Genomic DNA, 11,619 nt, shown 5'->3' with positions numbered 1-11,619 from the left:
TGATTGGTGATAACGATTTTTTTAATCACTCATAAAATAAAATTATAAGGTTTGTCTAAAAAAAAAAGCAAGAAATCATAAAAAAAACAGTAAGATAAGAAGAATCATGGTTTTTCAGTCTATATGTATATATTGTGGTTAGCAAAGACTGGTGATATTGTGCTTTAATAAATAGTATAAATTATTAGTAAAAAAAAAAGTAAATAAACAGTAATATTGTGCATAAATTAATAGTAAATACATAATAAATAAACAGTGAAACAGCACATTTACAATTGTAAATAAATAGTAAATACGTTTAAAAATGTCACATGTTTTTCAGTAAATAAATAGTAAATACGTTGTGAAATTGCTCAGGAATTAATTAAATACGAAATGTTCTGGGGGGACTGAACAAAATTTATTTGATGCAATAAAAATGACTACTGCCACTAGAGGGCGCGCCCGAGCGAGACCACACCTCCCCACCACCTCCACCCATCCAACCTTTGTTTGATTGATAATTTTATTGACACTTAACTTAAACAAGATACACTGCCAAATTCTACTAAAGTAAAACTAGTTTTAGTACATCGTCTCATATGTGTGTGTAATGTGTCATTATGTTTTAGTCAGCTTTTTAAAATCATTATTTTATAGTGTGTTTAATATCTGTCTAGATAAAGTGTTTCCTGAGAAGTATGCAGTGCACTGTTCGGGCAATTCTTAAATGCTTAATAGCTTCTTGAAAGGACATTGCAATGGTTTTCCACACACCATTTCACACCATTGCTAAGGTGGTGCCAAGCATTGGCGTAGGAACCGGGGGGGATGGGTGGGACATGTCCCACCCAATATTGGAAACAGGTGGATTTGTTCCCCCCCCCCCCCCCAAAAATTATATCGTTTCGCTCAGATCAGCTGTACTATTAATGAGGAGACAGACCGGACCAATCACGGAGCCGGTTCAGGTATTAAGTCCCGCCTCTCAGCACAAACAGCCAATCAGCTTGCTGGTTTTGCGGCCCGCGGTGTGCTAGTGGGGGAAGCCCCGCCCCCTCGCTGTGAGATTTAGCAGCGGGATCGGGCTGCAGCAGCTTCAGCTGATTAAGATCTGGATATACGGGGATTTTTCTAAAAGAAAGGTAACGATAGGCTAACCACTTCAACTGTGATGATGTTTCTGATAGCTGGTTAAAAATACAAGACTCTAAATCAGCACACAGTTTAAACCCACTGTGATTAATAAACTGCAGCTGTGTTAGTGAGTTAGCTTATCTTTGGAATTAGATAGATTGGAAGTCAACGTTAAAGAAAAAATAAACTATATATGTAATGTTCAATTTGCCCTGTACCTGATCAGCTAATTACTGTTTCATTTTTAAACTGTCTTTATTAATTTAGGATTACAGGATTTACTGTGAGCAATAATGAACAAAAATTCATTTAGTTAACTAGTTATCTAGAAGCCAGATGTAGTGGATAGTCAGAATTTAGTACAGTACTTTATGTTTGTAGTTTAAAGCAGTTTCTTAACCCTGATCACTGCCCCAAAATTGTGTTTTCCACCTGATCCAGCTGATCAGCTAATAAACAGTCATTTACTGAGTTTACTGAGTTTAATCATGTATATCCAGCAGTGCATTAGACACATCATACCACCACTTACTTTATTAAATGTCTTTAAAGCAGAGAAAGCTCTAGAATATGTAGAACAGTGTTAATATTCAGTAGAATATGTAAGAACAGGGTTCACAGTAAGGCCACATGTCCTGACGTTTATAATTAAAATCTTTATGAAACGTAAAGTTACATTCTTTTACATAAAATGACACCAATCTTTAGAAGAGCTCTTAATAGAAAAATAAAAGCGTAGGATTTTTTTTAAAGAGTGGAGAAAATGTAAATATACAACAGAATTGACATGCCAATACATGATTATAATAATAATAATAATAATAATAATAATAATAATAACCAAATCTGTTATATTATTTTAAATATTAGGTGATAACTGATAATTTTTGTCATATGTATATGTATATGCATAATATTTTCTTACAACAGTAAATGTAATGTGAAGTAACATGTTTAGGTTGTAAAATCACCTTGTTAACTAATAAAAAACAAAATACAGAAAAAAAAATATTATTTGTGATTAAAAGTAATTTCCACAAATGTTGTTCTAAGAAACTATAGGGTGGGCTTGGGTTCATATTGGCAAATGTGTCCCCCCCAATATCAAACCTGCTCCTACGCCCTTGGTGCCAAGGGCTTGCGAAGTGGTTGTTTGTTGGTTTGTGTGGTTCCCATGTGGTTTCAAGGATGTAGCAAAGTGGCTCCTATAGTATCTCACATGGCTGCTATGTTGATAAGATGTTAATGTGAATTAGTAGCCTTATGCACTGTACATTATCCGACTGCAGAAGAGAAATTCAACATTTATTACTGTATAGAGTAATTGCAATCGATATATATTTAAAGAGCTTGCAACATGGTGTGTATTTAGAATATGGATAAAGGGAATGGGCTGGGTATGGGTGATGGGTGTGGGGTTTTTTTTGTCGTTGCTCTTGTTGTAATTTGTTACATACCTTTCTAGGTCTGAGAACTTGGCAGTTGAGATAGTAGACCATTAACAGAGAGCACTTTGCTTCGGGATCCTTGTTGAGCCAGTGTCAGACTGTAGCTTTTGCTGTATTCTGCACACTTAAAGTGCAAATGATTGTATATTGTGCTAAATAGTGTGCTGAGGCTGGTTTATTGTTGTTATGGATAAAGGAAGTTCAGTTCAGACTAAAGAGGGGTTTCTATTTCTTCCTTGTCAAAGTATTGGTTAATTTTCTCTGTCTGAATACTTGGCAGTTGAGGCAATGGACCATGAACATGGTGTTATGCTGTGCTTCTGGATCCTTGTCGAGCCAGTATCAGATTGCTGTGGTTGTTTGTTAATAATGTGAATAATAAATATTATTGAATAAATAAAGAATAATGAATAAAATGAACATCCTGGCTGAGTCCAATGTGTAGACCCAGTAGTTAGGTGCATGATTTATCATCTTCCTGCATAATGTTACAGGAAGTATTATGTCATGATATTAGATGATATTTAAATTTGCATTAATGAGGGTAACAGATGAACATGGAGCATCAAGCTTCAGTCTAGTTGTGTTGTCCTCTACTCTTTCTCAAATACAAAACAAGCATCACTAAATATACTAATAGCCTATTCATTCAAACCTGGAACAGGCCTGTAGATACTGATTTATATTTATTACAGTAACAGCTCCGCTCTAAATGGGTATGCCAGGATTAGATTTTTTAAAAGAATCAGACAACTACTAATGCTGTACATCTGATTACTCAGATTAAACATAGAAGGCTATAAACACTAGAAAACATGCAGTCTTGGATTTCAGTGTTAAAGATGGTGGATATTCTTAGTAGCAAAATGTATCTTTTTCTTTTACTATCTTTATATTAAAACAGTTTTGTAATATAATTAATAAATAAATAATGAAAATAATGCAAAATCAAACACAGCTGACGTGACATACAGAGGCTTCTGGAAAAGTATGAACTGGTTTGAACATGAGATTCAGGTTCTTGTGCAAAAGACATGTAGAATTTCATCTGCTGTATAATACACAGTGTGTTGGTGTGTGTGAGTGTGTTTTTGACCTTTTCTTTTCCGAGATGTTGGAAAACAAAAGGAAAACGTCTAGCCTTACTCAACTGAATGCATCCTTTGGACCATCACATGAAACTCAAGCGTCTCTGCGACTCTCTCTCTGCCCTTTATTGTTGTACATGAGCCAGACGGAGTAGGGTTTCAGGATAGTGCTCCGGCAGAGAACTGAAAGACAAACATGTTTCCTCAACATTATAGTCCATTATAAACCAGAGATACATCTGGGGTGGCCAGATTCCACGGATCAAATTGCCTTTTTATTTGCGCTGCCAATGGAGAGTCAAAATAAATCCATACAGAAAAGTATTTTCTTGTAATGCAGACTGTCGGTTTATTTGCATTTTAGCAAATTTGCAACGTTGACTTAAAAGTTTATTTAGAAACCTGATAGACAATTAGAATGTATAATTTGGAGTGAGCATGCGGAAGAGTACTTTTTGTGCTATAGTGTGAGTCTCTTTGCAAGGTTTGCTTAGGTATCTAAAAAAAAAAATAAGCTGGATCCTCTTTCAGAGGCTGTGCAACTCACGGTAAAACCCACCAGATCTTTGCAGGAAAGGTCTCACGAGCACACTGATGCCATTTATTGGACTGCATTGTACTGCAATTGAAAAAACAGGGGGACCAGTGAGTTTTTTGGCTTTCTCGGTCGTGACATTGCGTTCAGGAGCTCCTCCATTTTCACTCGATGTTGTGTGATTTCTCACATAGTAGATCTCCAGGATGTGTTAAAGGACAGTAGATCTTCAGGAGGAAGGTTGGTGACCAATGCACTGGAGAGAGTAAAAACTTATTTTTCTTTTAGCAAAAAGTTTATTCCCCAGTATATTCATTATTATTGGACATATGGACTAAGATACACAAATCTTAACAGTCCAGGTTGCATTTTAAGCAGCGCTGGCAGCTGGCGGCCGCGACAGGCCGTTACACATCTGTAACTTCAACAAATCAAATCTCACTGACAGTGCTGGCCTGGGGCTCATTCGTTTGTTCATTCCCTCACCCGCACGCAGTGTGAGAGATGCCTCAGGCATGACTTCACAGGACAGGTGCGGTTAGCCACTCTGCTCATAGCAGTGCTGAAACATCAAAGGCTGGAAGCAGAGAGATTTGGCCAGTTGGTTTGACCCGGCTCCAGACCCGGACCTGGCTGCTGTGTGTTTAAAACACACTGAGAGCGTGTGAGGAGGACAGCGGCTCAGTTTGCTTAGAGAACTGTGTGTGGAAATAGAAGAGGTCACACCAGACTGTTAGTAAAGAGCAGGAGGGGAAGTTATATTGATGGCTATCTTGAGCCCCGCAGACACAAACAGAAAATACACGTATACACACACACACACACACACACGCACACACACACACAGGTGTCTTCTAGGACATAATGCTGGGGCTCTTTGGGCGTCTGTTTTTCATGTCATAACGGACCACAAATGCTGACGGCCTCATACACCTAACCCTACCTTTTACAGTGACAGCTACAGAAGTCCTCACAGTCCTCCATGGCAAAATAATTGTACAATTATAGATATCAGATATAAAGTGTGCATTCAATTTAGACTTATTTCAAATGTCTACATAATATGTCCATAAATAAGAAAATAATGATTTGTTTAGGGATAGACAATATTTAAAGGTCAATATTTATGGCAATAGAAAAAAAAATCAATAACAGTGATATCATTTTTAAGCACATTTTCAAATACTCAGAACCCAATCGAGGCACATATTAAGCAAACAGCTGCAAGCATACCTGAAGACCAGAGTAATGTAACTTCAGATCATAGACATATCATATCAAACTGCAGAACTTACTCCATATAATCTGTACAGTGCTAACTGTTACATTAAAACCGGATGTCAGTTAGCTAGCATTAAGCCAATAGCCCCATGCAGGTATTAAGCATTATATTGACTGTATTGTATACACTAGACAGATAAATAAACAGCTAAATAGCTAACGCTAGTTGCTAAGAATGCTGTGAGTAACGTTTACCATTACTCGTTTTGGACATAAGAAATTATTCTACATATAATCACATTTGTAAATAAACTGAGTCAATATAGAGTCTAACTTTAGGTTTCTGACATATTTTTAGTATACCCATTAATGCTGAGGTATTAATCAGATATGACACATCTGCTCCTCTGTTGTGACTGACTGCAGTTAATGTTAGCGTGCCTGCGTTAGCATGCCTGCGTTACCCAGCAGCAGTCCAGATCACTGTAGCTAACCTTGCTAACCTAGCGTTAGCTACCTCAGTTACCATCTGCCTTGTTAGGCCAGCTAATATTCCACCAAATATTGATTTTTGAACTCTTTAAACTTTATGATTATGAACGTTTGATTTCTTTGCATTATTTGAGGTCTAAAAGCTCCATATCTTTTTTGTTATTTCATTAATTTCTCATTTTCTGCAAGTAAATGCTCTAAATGACAATATTTTTATTTGCAATTTGGGAGAAATGTTGTCCGTAGTTTATAGAATAAAACAACAATGTTCATTTTACTCAAACATATACAGTTGTGGTCAAAAGTTTACATACACTTGTAAAAAAAACATAATGTTATGGCTGTCTTGAGTTTTCAATAAGTTCTACAACTCTTATTTTTCTGTGATAGAGTGATCGGAACACATACATGTTTGTCACAAAAAACAGTCATAAAATTTGGTTCTTTCATAAATTTATTATGGGTCTGCTGAAAATGTCACCAAATCTGCTGGGTCAAAAATATACATACAGCAACAAAATTTGTCAATTTTGGTGATGTAGCGAGTTGTGTCAATCAAATTAGCTTCATGTCATGGCCTCTTCACTTCTTGTAAGTGATTCTGATTGACTACAGCTGTTGACTTCTCATGAGCCCATTTAAATAGGGCTCATTTGACCCAGTGATTAGACTCAGCTACAAAAGCTACAATGGGAAAGTCAAAGGAACTCAGTGTGGATCTGAAAAAGCGAATTATTGACTTGAACAAGTCAGGGAAGTCACTTGGAGCCATTTCAAAGCAGCTACAGGTCCCAAGAGCAACTGTGCAGACAATTATACGCAAGTATAAAGTGCATGGAACAGTTGTGTCACTGCCACGATCAGGAAGAAAACGCAAGCTATCACATGCTGCCGAGAGGAGATTGGTCAGGATGGTCAAGAGTCAACCAAGAATCACCAAGAAGCAGGTCTGCAAGGATTTGGAAGCTGATGGAACACAGGTGTCAGTCTCCACAGTCAAGCGTGTTTTACATCGCCATGGACTGAGAGGCTGCCGTGCAAGAAAGAAGCCCTTGCTCCAGAAAAGGCACCTTAAGACTCGGCTGAAGTTTGCTGCTGATCACATGGACAAAGATAAAACCTTCTGGAGGAAAGTTCTCTGGTCAGACGAAACAAAAATTGAGCTGTTTGGCCACAACACCCAGCAATATGTTTGGAGGAGAAAAGGTGAGGCCTTTAATCCCAGGAACACCATGCCTACTGTCAAGCATGGTGGTGGTAGTATTATGCTCTGGGGATGTTTTGCTGCCAGTGGAACTGGTTCTTTGCAGAAAGTAAATGGGATAATGAAGAAGAAGGATTACCTCCAAATTCTGCAGGAAAACTTAAAACCATCAGCCCGAAGGTTGGGTCTTGGGCGCAGTTGGGTGTTCCAACAAGACAATGACCCAAAACACACATCAAAAGTGGTAAAGGAATGGCTAAACCAGGCTAGAATTAAGGTTTTAGAATGGCCTTCCCAAAGTCCTGACTTAAACCCCATTGAGAACATGTGGACAGTGCTAAAGAAACGGGTTCATGCAAGAAAACCATCACATTTAGCTGAACTGCACCAATTCTGTCAAGAAGAGTGGTCAAACATTCGACCTGAAGCTTGCCAGGAGCTTGTGGATGGCTACCAAAAGCGCCTAGTTGCCGTGAAAATGGCCAAGGGACATGTAACCAAATACTAATGTTGCTGTATGTATATTTTTGACCCAGCAGATTTGGTGACATTTTCAGCAGACCCATAATAAATTTATGAAAGAACCAAATTTTATGACTGTTTTTTGTGACAAACATGTATGTGTTCCGATCACTCTATCACAGAAAAATAAGAGTTGTAGAACTTATTGAAAACTCAAGACAGCCATAACATTATGTTTTTTTACAAGTGTATGTAAACTTTTGACCACAACTGTACCTATAAATAGCAAAATCGGACAAACTGATTCAGAAACTAAAGTGGTCTCCTAATTGTTTCCAGAGCTGTATTTACATTTCACATCTCTGTGAACATATATTTTTATAATATTTAACATCTTTGCTTTAGCTTTATATTTTATATAGTCTGTCTAAATATTATCTTTTTTATATGTGTAGTTGTACCCTGTATGCCTATGTATTTGATAAGTATATTTATGGAGCAAATAGATTTTGAACTTGGACTAGAACATATTTTGCATTGATTTTCATGCAACAGAATGGGAACGATAAAGAGCAGGCACATGAATAAACTATGTTCTCTCATTCTGTGGCCTGTGTCCACATTGTCCTCACCCTCCTTATCATCTCAGCCACATGCCTTTCAGAACTGATGCCCAGTGCCCGCTGTCCTTCATGCCCTCCTGTCAGCTACGTGGGTGTTTTACTGAGCGGCTTTGAGTCGGGTGCAGCAGTGTGAGTGGCCAGGTGGGCAGAGTGTGAGTGTGTGTGTGTGTGCGTGGTCGGGAGTGTTGGGGGGTGGAGGATGAGGAGGCAGGTGCCCACGGGGAGAACACCTGCTCACCCTTGCCCAACTCCCCCTCCACCTGCCCAGGCTGCAGCCTGCCAGGCATCTGCCCACCTCTGGGTAATGGAGCTGTCACAACTTCAGGCCGCTCGCTGCACAGCGCTGACCTAATTTATGTGGCCTGTCTCCAGCTCTGTGCTCTGTCCATTATCAGTCCAGTTTTCATGTGTCTTATGTGCTCTAACATGGCTTAAACAACCTAAACACAGCGCTTTCATTTTACATTCCTGTTTGACTGATGCACAAAGTTAAGTTACAGAACCCATATCCCACAATTTTATCATACTTTTCTTCCATAATCTCCACTGATGGTTTCTGCACAATAAATTAAACAAAAATAATTCTCTATCCCATTTCTCCTCATTTCTTAAACTTAAACAGATGTTTTACTGTTGCTGTGTCTTTAAGACTTATATATGCAAATTATCTCTGTACAAATCAGATTTACAGTATTGCACCACAATTAAAAAGCAGTCAGACAGAGACAGTAGCAAAATGTAAATATGACACATCTGACTTTTTTCAGTATATGTTCTATACATACATGCTTGTGTACTTCAGGTACTGTGAAGTAAAAGGGTATATATTAAGCTTTTACTGTAAAAGTCAAAACCAAAATAGTTTAAAAGGAGATAAAAAATAACAGCATCTTGTAAGGGGTCAGTTTAAGTAAGGTCTGTGCTCCAACTTTGTTCTATAACTGTTCTAAATGTGTTCTTCTGTTTTTATAACTGGGTTCCTAAACCTGTGTTTATATAAGGGTTTAACTGTGTTATGTGTTCTTCTAACTGTGTTTATATAACTTTTAAAATTGTGTACTTCTAACTGTGTTCTTTCAACCATGTTTATATAACTGTTTTAATTGTGTTTATTTAACTGTGTTTGAATTGTGTTCTTTTAACTGTGATGATATAATTGTGTTCTTCTCTCTGTGTTCTTCTGTGTTGATATAATTGTGTTCTTCTCTCTGTGTTCTTCTGTGTTGATATAATTGTTGATATAAATATGTGCCCTTTTAACTGTGCTTTTACATCTGTGTTCTTCTGTCTGTGTTCTTTGAACTGTGCACATATAACTGCAATTTTACTGTGCTCTTCAAACTGTGCACATGTATCTGTGTTCTATTAACCATGCTCTTCTAAATGTGCTCTACTGTCTGTACTCTTATTACTGTGGACATGCAGCTGTGCTTTTCTAACTGGACTGTTCTTAAGACTGTGTTTATCTAACGATCAAACTGTAATAGGGGAATTGTGTTTTTCTAACTGTGTTCTTCTATCGTTATTCTTCTATCTGTGTCTCTTTTAACTTTTTTAAGTTCTGACTTTACTTGACAAACATACTTTGATTATTATATTTATTGTTTTATACAACATATAAAGGTCTTAAATCTTTGTAAAGTACTGTAAATGTTTTTATGTCAGTTCATGAAAGGAAATGCAGGTATGGTGTACAAGACCAACAATAACACAGTCTGTCAGACCTATTTAAACTCTAACTTTGTTGTGCCTTTATGATTCACTGGTTGAAATGTGTTCAATTCGTTTCTATGTTCTAAAGGACAGCTAAGTGGAATAGTATGGGTACCTGTGAGTGTGTGTGCATGTGTGTGTGAGAGAGGAAGGTAGATACAGAGAGCATCATTTGATCCCTCTGAATGGCAGATACAATAGTGGCTTTGATGGAAGCAGGGCATGCGCTGCAGTGACGTGTTGGCAGACAGGGGTCACCTCGGCCTGGCTGCTATCCACACGCTTGGGAATAATAGAGTCTCACAGGGTCATTCAAAGGCTAAAGGATGTGCGATTAAAAATTGTCCTTAGAAAGCTCATCTAGAGCTTGTTTATAGGATGCTCTGCTTTTGTTTTCTCTTCTAAATCTATTGAGTTGAATTCATTTTTAAACAGTTATAAGGGATGGCACTTGAACGCACATACCCACACACACACAAACAATGGCTTCGTTCACCTTCAGCATTTGCAGCAGAGGTCGCCGAACAGATGGGCATCAACCTTGAATGGTTGAACTTGCGTATTTGAAGCGTACAGTCTGAAGCCAGCATGTCTCTTAAAGTGATAGTTTAGTCAAAACATCTAATTTCACAATTAAACCCTCACCTCAGTTAATAACCCTGAACAATATTTTTTATTAAATAAAAAAATATTTAAAAAAAATAATAATTCCTGTGACAGACTGTATTAATGATTAGGCATGGCAATGTCACACAGAAGCAGAACTGTATTACTTTTATTCTATTTATTTTATTTAGATTTAGTGTGAGGCATCAGATGATGCTACATTCAATTAAAAGAGAGTACGTAGAACAACATGGTTTTAATTTGATTTATTCATTCATTTGATTCATTTTTGTGGTGTCTGCCACTTACAGTAAGGAGTCCCGAGCAGGGCTATTTGAACTGCAGAGAGTGGAGTAATCTGGGAAATGTGTTTGGGAAAATTTTAAGGAATAATTTAGGTGTGTTTGTGGGTTTTTCCTGCATGATGTTTTCTAAATGTGTGGTTTCACATTTTGCTATTCTGCTTTGTGTCAAAGTGATGATGATGTATGAACAAAAAAGTTAAAATGGACACTGTAGGTCATTCAGCATGTCCTGAAAGACTGTTGTGGTCGATAACTTGGCCGCAGTTTGTATATGTGATTCAGGTTTGCTTGTTCATATTTGTGAAATTCTCTGCTCTTGGTTCAGTTGAGGTATTAAACTCTTTTGCTCAAAAAAATAAGGTTTTCCTGAAGGGTGGTTGTCCCTAAGAAGACAATTTATTCAAACAATTCAGGTTTTCTTTTAACAGCATGGCCTAAAGGACCAGAAAAAATGTGCTATGTAGTATGCAGTATATTTTATTAGAAAACTAAATACATTTAAATTAAATGATTATACAATACTGTTTTCCACTGACTTGACTAGAGCTACAGTCAAGTTTAACCCCAAAGCTGTTTTGAGAAATAAAAGGGAAAAAATGTTTAAGAAGTATTTGGACTGTTTCCAGACCAGAACATACATTCTGGAGACTACAAATACAGTACTACAAAATCCAGAATGTCAAAATGCACTAAAGCTACGTGGCTTGCTTACTAGTTAGATCACACTGGCGATTTTACACTAAATATAGTCTTACCAATATTAGCACAGAGTAAGTTAACTGTTGGAATCAGACACTGGGGATGGG

The sequence above is a fragment of the Astyanax mexicanus genome, chromosome 1, assembly GCF_023375975.1.
Source record: "Astyanax mexicanus isolate ESR-SI-001 chromosome 1, AstMex3_surface, whole genome shotgun sequence".
NCBI lineage: Eukaryota > Metazoa > Chordata > Actinopteri > Characiformes > Acestrorhamphidae > Astyanax > Astyanax mexicanus.
Note: the sequence above shows the minus strand (reverse complement) of the source record.